Source organism: Cherax quadricarinatus, chromosome 3 (assembly GCF_038502225.1).
Source record: "Cherax quadricarinatus isolate ZL_2023a chromosome 3, ASM3850222v1, whole genome shotgun sequence".
Lineage (NCBI taxonomy): Eukaryota > Metazoa > Arthropoda > Malacostraca > Decapoda > Parastacidae > Cherax > Cherax quadricarinatus.
The window spans coordinates 17,709,571-17,716,340 of record NC_091294.1 but is presented as its reverse complement, the minus strand read 5'-3'; the positions used below and the strand labels follow the sequence as shown (position 1 = coordinate 17,716,340).

The 6,770-nt window shown below is 65.4% G+C and overlaps 1 pseudogene; it reads right to left on the bottom strand.

Annotated features, from left to right (window-relative positions):
- Positions 1-480, bottom strand: part of LOC138853907 (protein elav-like) — a 992-nt pseudogene extending 512 nt beyond the window's left edge.
- Between the last annotated feature and the right edge of the window lie 6,290 nt (positions 481-6,770).

The window sequence follows — 6,770 nt, the reverse complement described above, 5'->3', positions numbered from 1 at the left end:
TTGCTGCTGCTGCCGCCTGCTGCTGCTGCTGCTGCTGCCGCCGCTTGCCGCTGCCGCCGCTGCTGCTGTTGCTGCTGCTGCTGCTGCTGCCGCTGCTGCCGCTGCCGCTGCTGCTGTTGCTGCTGCTGCTGCTGGCGCTGCTGCTGCTGCTGGCGCCGCTTGCACTGCCTTGCTGCCGCTGCTGCTGCTGCTGCTGCTGCGGCTGCTGCCGCTGCTGCGGCTGCTGGTGCTGCTGGTACTCAACGCTCTTGCTGCTGCACTGCTGATGCTGCTGATGCTGCTGCTGCTGCCCGCTGCTGCTGCCATGGCCACTGCTGCTGCTGCCGCTGCTGCTGTTTCTGCTGCTGTGCTGCTGCTCTGCTGCTTCCACTGCACTGCCACTGCTGCTGCCTGCTGCTGCTGCTGCACTGCTGCCACTGCCGCTGCTGCTGCTGCTGCTGCTGCCACTGCCGCTGCTGCTGCTGCTGCTGCTGCCGCTGCTGCTGCTGGTGCTGCTGCTCTTTCACTGCCACTGCTGCCACTGCCGTTGCTGCTGCTGCAGCTGCCCGCTGCCCTGCTGCTGCTGGTGCTGCTGCAGGCTACTGCTGCTGCTGCTGCTGCAGGCTGCCACTGCCTGCGCTGCTGCTGCTGCTGCTGCCAGTGCTGCCGCTGGCACTGTGCTGTTGCTGCTGCTGCTGCTGCCATATGACCGCCGCTGCTGCTGCAGTGCTGCCAGCTGCCAGTGCTGCCACTGCTGCTGCTGCTGCTGCTGCTGCTGCTGCTGCAGGCTGCCGCTGCCTGCCACTGCTGCTGCTGCTGCCAGTGCTGCTGCCACTGCTCTGCTGCTCGTGCCGCTTCTGCTGCTGCTGCTGCTGCTGCTGATGCTGGTACTGCTGCTGCTGCCGCCTTGCTGCTGCTGCGGACTGCTATTGCTGCTGCTGCTGCTGCCACTGCTGCTGCTGCTGCTGCCGCCCAACGCACTGCCGCTGCTGCTGTTGCTGCTGCTGCTGCTGTTGCACTGCTGCACTGCTGCTGCTGCTGCTGCTGCTGCTGCTGCCACTGCTACCACTGCTGCCTGCCACTGCTGCTGCTCGCTGTTCGCCATACTGCCGCAGGTGCTGCTGCTGCTGCTGCTGCCATTGCCGCTGCCGTTGCTGCTGCTGCGGCTGCCTTTCTGCTGCTGCTGCTGCTGCTGCCTGCTGCTGTGCCTGCCACTGCAGCTGGGCTGCTGCTGCTGCTGCTGCTGCTGCCACTGCCACTGCCGCCGCTGCTCGCTGCTGCCACTGCTGCTGCTGCTGCCGCTGCGTTGCCACTGCTGCTGCCAACACTGCTATGATGCTGCCACTGCTGCTGCCTGCTGCCGCTGCCATGCTGCTGCTGCCGCTGGCATGCCGCTGCTGCTGCCAGTGCCTGCCGCTGCCGCCAGCAACCTGCTGCTATTGCTGCCGCTGCCGCTGCTACCCGGTGCTGCTGCTGCTGCTGCTAGTACTGCCTGCTGCCACTGGGCTGGCTGCTGCTGTTGTTGCTGCTGCTGCCGCGCTGCTGCTGCTGCTGCTGCTGCTGCTGCCCGCCGCCACTGCTGCTGCTGCTGCTGTTGCTGCCTGCTGCCACTGCCGCTGCCACTGCTGCTCATGGCTGTGCCTGCTGCTGCTGCTGCGCTGCTGTGCTGCTGCTGCTGCTGGCGCTCTTTGCTGCTGCTGCTGCTGCCGCCGCTGCTGGCGCTGCTGCTGCCCACTGCTGCTGCTGCTGCTGCCGCTGCTGCTGCTGTGCTGCTGCTGCTGCTGCTGCCTGCTGCTGCTGTTGCTGCTGCTGCAGTGCTGCTGCTGCTGTTTGCTGCTGCTGCTGATGCCGCTGCTGCTTGCTCATGCTGCTGCTGCTGCTGCTGCTGCTGCTGCTGCTGCTGCCACTGCTGCTGCTGCTGCCATGCTGCTGCTGCTGCCACTGCTGCCGCTGCTGCTGCTGCTGCTGCTCTGCTGCTGCCACTGTAGTTGCTTCTGCTTTGCTGCTCACTGCTTTCTTTCTTTGCACACTCTTTGCTCTTTGCTGCTCTTCCTGCCACTCTGCCACGTTCTGCTCTGGCCACTGCTGCTGCTGCTGCCATACTACTGCTGCTGCTGGTATTTCTGCCACTGCACTTTCTGCTTTGCTGCTGCTGCCTGCTGTGATGCTTCTCTTCTGCCTCTGCTGCTCTTTCTTTCACTGCCTGCTCATAGCTCTTTCCTACCTTGCTGCCACTCTTGCCACCACTTGCTGCTGATGCTCTGCTCTTGTTGCTGTAGATGCTGTACCACTGCCTTGCTGCTGCCGCTGCCCCGCTCGCTGCTGCTGCTGCCGCAAGCACTGCTGCTGCTGCTGCTGCTGCTGCTTGCTGCCACTGTTGCCATGTGCTGCTGCTGCTACTGCAGGCTGTTTGCTCTTTGTGCTGCGCTCAACTGCTGCTGCTGCTGCTGCTGCTGCTGCTGCTGCCGCCTTACTTGTATGCTCTGCTGCTCTGCTGTTTCTGCTGCTGCTGCTCACTTCTTTCCTGCTCTTGCACACTGCTGCCACCTGCCTGCTGCTAAGCTGCTGCTGCTGCCGCCGCTGCTGCTGCTGCTGCCCGCTGCCACTTGCTCAACTGCCACTCTTTCTGCTGCTGCCACTCTGCTGCTGCTTTCTGCCACTCTTTCTACCAGTGCCACTATTGCCACTGCTGGTATGTGCCGCTGCTGCACTGCTGCTGCCTGCTGCCACTGCTGCTCACACTGCCTCTGCTGCAGCCTGCCTGCTGCTGCTGCTCTTTCACTGCCACCATGTGCCACTACTGGCCTGCCTTGCTGCTGCTGCCTTTCTGGCTGCAGCTGCTGCTGCTGGTGCCGCTGCTGCTGCTGCTGCTGCTGCTGCTGCTGCTGCCACTAAGCCCCACTGCCACTGCTGCCACTTTCTGCACTGCTGCTGCCCGCTGCCAGTGCTGCTGCTGCTGCCAGTACTGCTGCCATTCTGCTCACTGCCACTGCTGCTGCGCCCTGCTGCTGCTGCTGCTGCTGCCGCCGCCGCCTGCCACTACTGCTGCCACTGCTGCATTCTGCTGCTGCTGCCACTGCGACATGCTGCTGCTGCTGGTGCTCTGGTGCTGCTGCTGCTGCTGCTTCCACTGCTTCACTGCCACTAGTTCCTGCTGCTGCAGCTGCTGCCATTGGTGCTGCTGCTACTGTGTGCTGCTGCTGCTGCCGTTGCTGCTGCACTGCACTGCTGCTGCCACTGCTGCTGCTGCACTGCTGCTGCTGCTGCTGCACTGCCGCACTGCCTGCACTGCTGCTAGTGCTGCTGCTGTCCTGGTGCCACTGCCACTGCTGCTGCCACTCTGCCACTGCTGCCTGCCGCTGCTGCTGCTGCCGCTGTTGCTGCTGCTGCTGCTGTGCGCTGCTGCTGCTGCTGCTGCTGTTCTGCTGCAAGCTACTGCTGCTGCAATTTGCTCGCTGCTGTACTGCTGTGGCTGCCTGCTAATGCCATGTTGCTGCTGCTGCTGCGCTCTGCTGCCTGCTCTGCTGCTGCCTGCCATTCTGTGCAGCCTGCTGCGCTGGTGCGCTGCCTGCTGCTGCTACTGCCGCCCGCCGCTGCTGCCCGATGCTGCTGCCTGCTGCCGCTGCTGCTTGGGCTGCTGCTATTGCTGCTGCCGCTGCTGCTATTGCTGCGCCGCCGCCAGTGCTGCTGCTGCGCTGCCGCTGCTGCACTGCCATTGCTGCTGCTGCCGCTGCTGCTGCTGCTGCTGCGCCGGTGCTGCTGCTGCTGCTGCTGCTGCTGCGCTGCTGCTGCCGCTGCTGCAACTTGCCCAGTACTGCTGCCGCTGCTGCTGCTGCTGCTGCTGCTGCTGCAGCGATGCCGCCGCCGCTGCTGTTGCTGCGAGTGCTGCTGCTGCTGCTGCTGCTGCTGCCGTCGCTGCTGTACTGCTGCTGTGCTGCCGCAATGCTGCTGCTGCTGCCACTGCCTGCTGCTGCTGCACCTGCCGCTGCCACTGCTGCTGCTGCTGCTGCTGCCGCTGGTGCTGCAGCTGCCACTGCTGCTGCTGTGCTGCTGCTGCCTGCCACCGCCACTGCTGCTGCTGCTGCACCTGGGTGCTGCTGCCTGGCTGCTGCTGCAGTACTGCTACTAATGCCACCAATGCTGCACTGCTGCTGCCATGCCTGCTGCTGCCGCAGCTGGTACTGCTGCTGCTGCTGCTCGCTGCTGTGCACCTTACTCTGCTGCTGCTGCCTTGCCACTCTGCCACGCTGCCGCTGCTGCCCATGCTGCCAGTGCTATTGCTGCTGCTGCTGCTGCCACCGTTTGCTGCTGCACTGTGGTGCTGCTGTTTCCTGCTGCGTGCTGCTAGTACTGCTTTTCTCTGCTAGCCTGCTGGCCGCTGCTGCGCTGCCCACTCTGCTGCTGCTGCTGCTGCTGCTGCTCTGTTGCTGCTGCTGCTGCTGCTGCCACCTGGCTGCTGCTCAAGCCTGCTGCTGCTGCTGCTGCTGCCAGTACTGCCGCTGCCGCTGCTGCTGCTGCTGCTGCTGCTGCACTGCCACTGTTGCTGCTGCGGCTGCTGCTGCTGCTGCCCGGCACTGCTGCTGCCATTTGCTGCTGCCTGTTGCTGCTGCTGCCATCTGCGCTAGCCCTTCTGCCAGCAGCAACATATAACAACCTTGCCGCTGTTCACCTTGCCACTGCTGGTGCCGCCGCTGCTCTGCTGCTGCTGCCACTGCTGCTAGTACTGCTGCTGCCGCGCCAAACGCGCTCTGCTGCTATTGCTGCTGCTGCTGCTGCTGCCACTGCTGCCGCTGCCATGTGCTGCACTGCTGCCACTTCACCTGCTGCCACTGCTGCCTGCCACTCACTACTGCTGCTGCTCTGCTACTGCCGCTGCTGCATTCCTGCTAGCATTTGCTGCTGTTCCTCTGCTGTGCCACTGCTGCCGCTGCCGCTCGCTGCTACTGCCCACTGCTGCTGCTGTTCTGCTCTGCTGCTGCATCGCCTGCTGCTGCTGCTGCTGCTGCTGCTGCTGCTGCTGCCGCCTTGCGAGGCTACTGTCTGCTGTTGCTGCTGCTGTGCCACTCGCCATTCGTGCTGCTGCTGCCTGCTACTGCGACCACTCTCTGCCACTGCTACTACTGCTGCCACTCACTGCTGGTGCTGCTCTTTGCCACCACTGCTGCGACTGCTGCCACTGCTACTCTGTGCTGCTGCTGCTGCCACTGCTGCAGCTGCCACTGCTGCTGTTGCTGCCCGCTCTGCTGCTGCTGCACTGCTGCTGCTGCCGCTGCTGCTGCTGCTGCCGCGGTGCTGCCTAATGCTGCCACTGCTGCTGCTGCTGTTGCTGCCACTGCTGCGCTGCCTGCTGACACTGCTGCTGCCTGCTGCTGCTGCTGCTGCTGCTGCCTGCTGCATGTAACACCGCTGCTGCCTGCTGCTGCCACTGCTGCTGCTGCTGCTGCTGCTGCTGTAGCAGCTGTCACTGCTGCTGCCTGCCGCTGCTGTTGCTGCTGCTGCTGCCACTGCCTCTGCTGCTGCTGCTGCTGCTGCTGCTGCCACTGCTGCTGCATCACTGCTGCTGCCTGCCTGGTGCCACTGCTGCTGGCTGCTGCTGCTGCGACTGCCACCGCTGCGGCTGCTGCTGCCAATGCTACTGCACTGCTGGTAGCACCACTGCGCCGCTGCTGCTGCTGCTGCTGCTGCCTGCTGCGCTGCTGCTGCTGCTGCTGCTGCTGCTGCCGCCGCTGCTGCTGCGGCCGCAGGCTGCCGCTGCCACGGCTGCTGCTGCTGCTGCTGCTGCTGCTGCCGCTGCTGCTGCTGCTGCAGTACCTGCTGCCGATGCTGCCGCTGCTGCTCGCTCTCGTTGTAACGCCGCTGCTGCCGCCTTGCTGCTCTGCTGCTGCTGCTGCCGCTGCTGCCAGTGCTGCTGCCAGTACTGCTGCCAGTACGGCTGCTGCGCTGCAGTTGCTGCTGCTGCTGCCTGCTGCTGCTGCGCTGCTGCTGCTGTCGTAACACGGCTGCACTGCTGCTGCTGCTGCCGCTGCTGCTACTGCTGCCGACTGCCTGCCACTGCTGCTGCTGCTGCTGGCCCGGCTGCCAGCACCTGCGCTGCTGCTGCTGCTGGTAAGCTGCCTGCTGCTGCTGCTGCCGCCGCTGCTGCCGCTGCGGCTGTGCTGCCGCTGCACCGCTGCTGCGCTGCTGCTGCCGCTGCCGCTGCTGCTGCCTGCTGCTGCTGCTGCTGGCTGCCGCTGCTGCTGCTGCTGCTGAGGCTGCTGCTGCTGCTGGGCTGCTGCCTGGCTGCCGCTGCTGCCGCTGCCGCTGCTTGCTCTGCTGCTGCTGCTGCTGCTGCTGCCGAAACGCTGCGCGCTGCCGGCGCCGCTGCTGCTGCTGCTGCTGCCGGTGCTGCGCGGCCTGGCTGCTGCTGCTGCTGCTGCTGCTGCGCTAGTAATTAGCAATGCCGCCGCTGCTGCCGCTGCCGCACTGCCGCTGCTGCTGTGCTGCTGCTGCTGCAGCTGCTGTTGCTGCCGCTGCTGCCGCTGCTGCTGCTGCTGCTGCTGCTGCTGCCGCTGCTGCTGCTGCTGCTGCTGCCGCTGCCGTTGCTGCTGCTGCTGCGCTGCTGTTGCTGCTGCCTGCCACTGCTGCTGCGTTTCTTTACTGCTGATGCCTGATGCTGTCGCTGCTGCTACTGCCGCTGCTGCCGCTCTGCTGCTCACCGCTGCTGCCTGCCGCTGCCGCCGCCGCTGCTGCTGCTGGTACTGCTGCGGCTCAGGCGCGTACTGCTGCACTGCCACTGCTGCTGCCATGTGCTG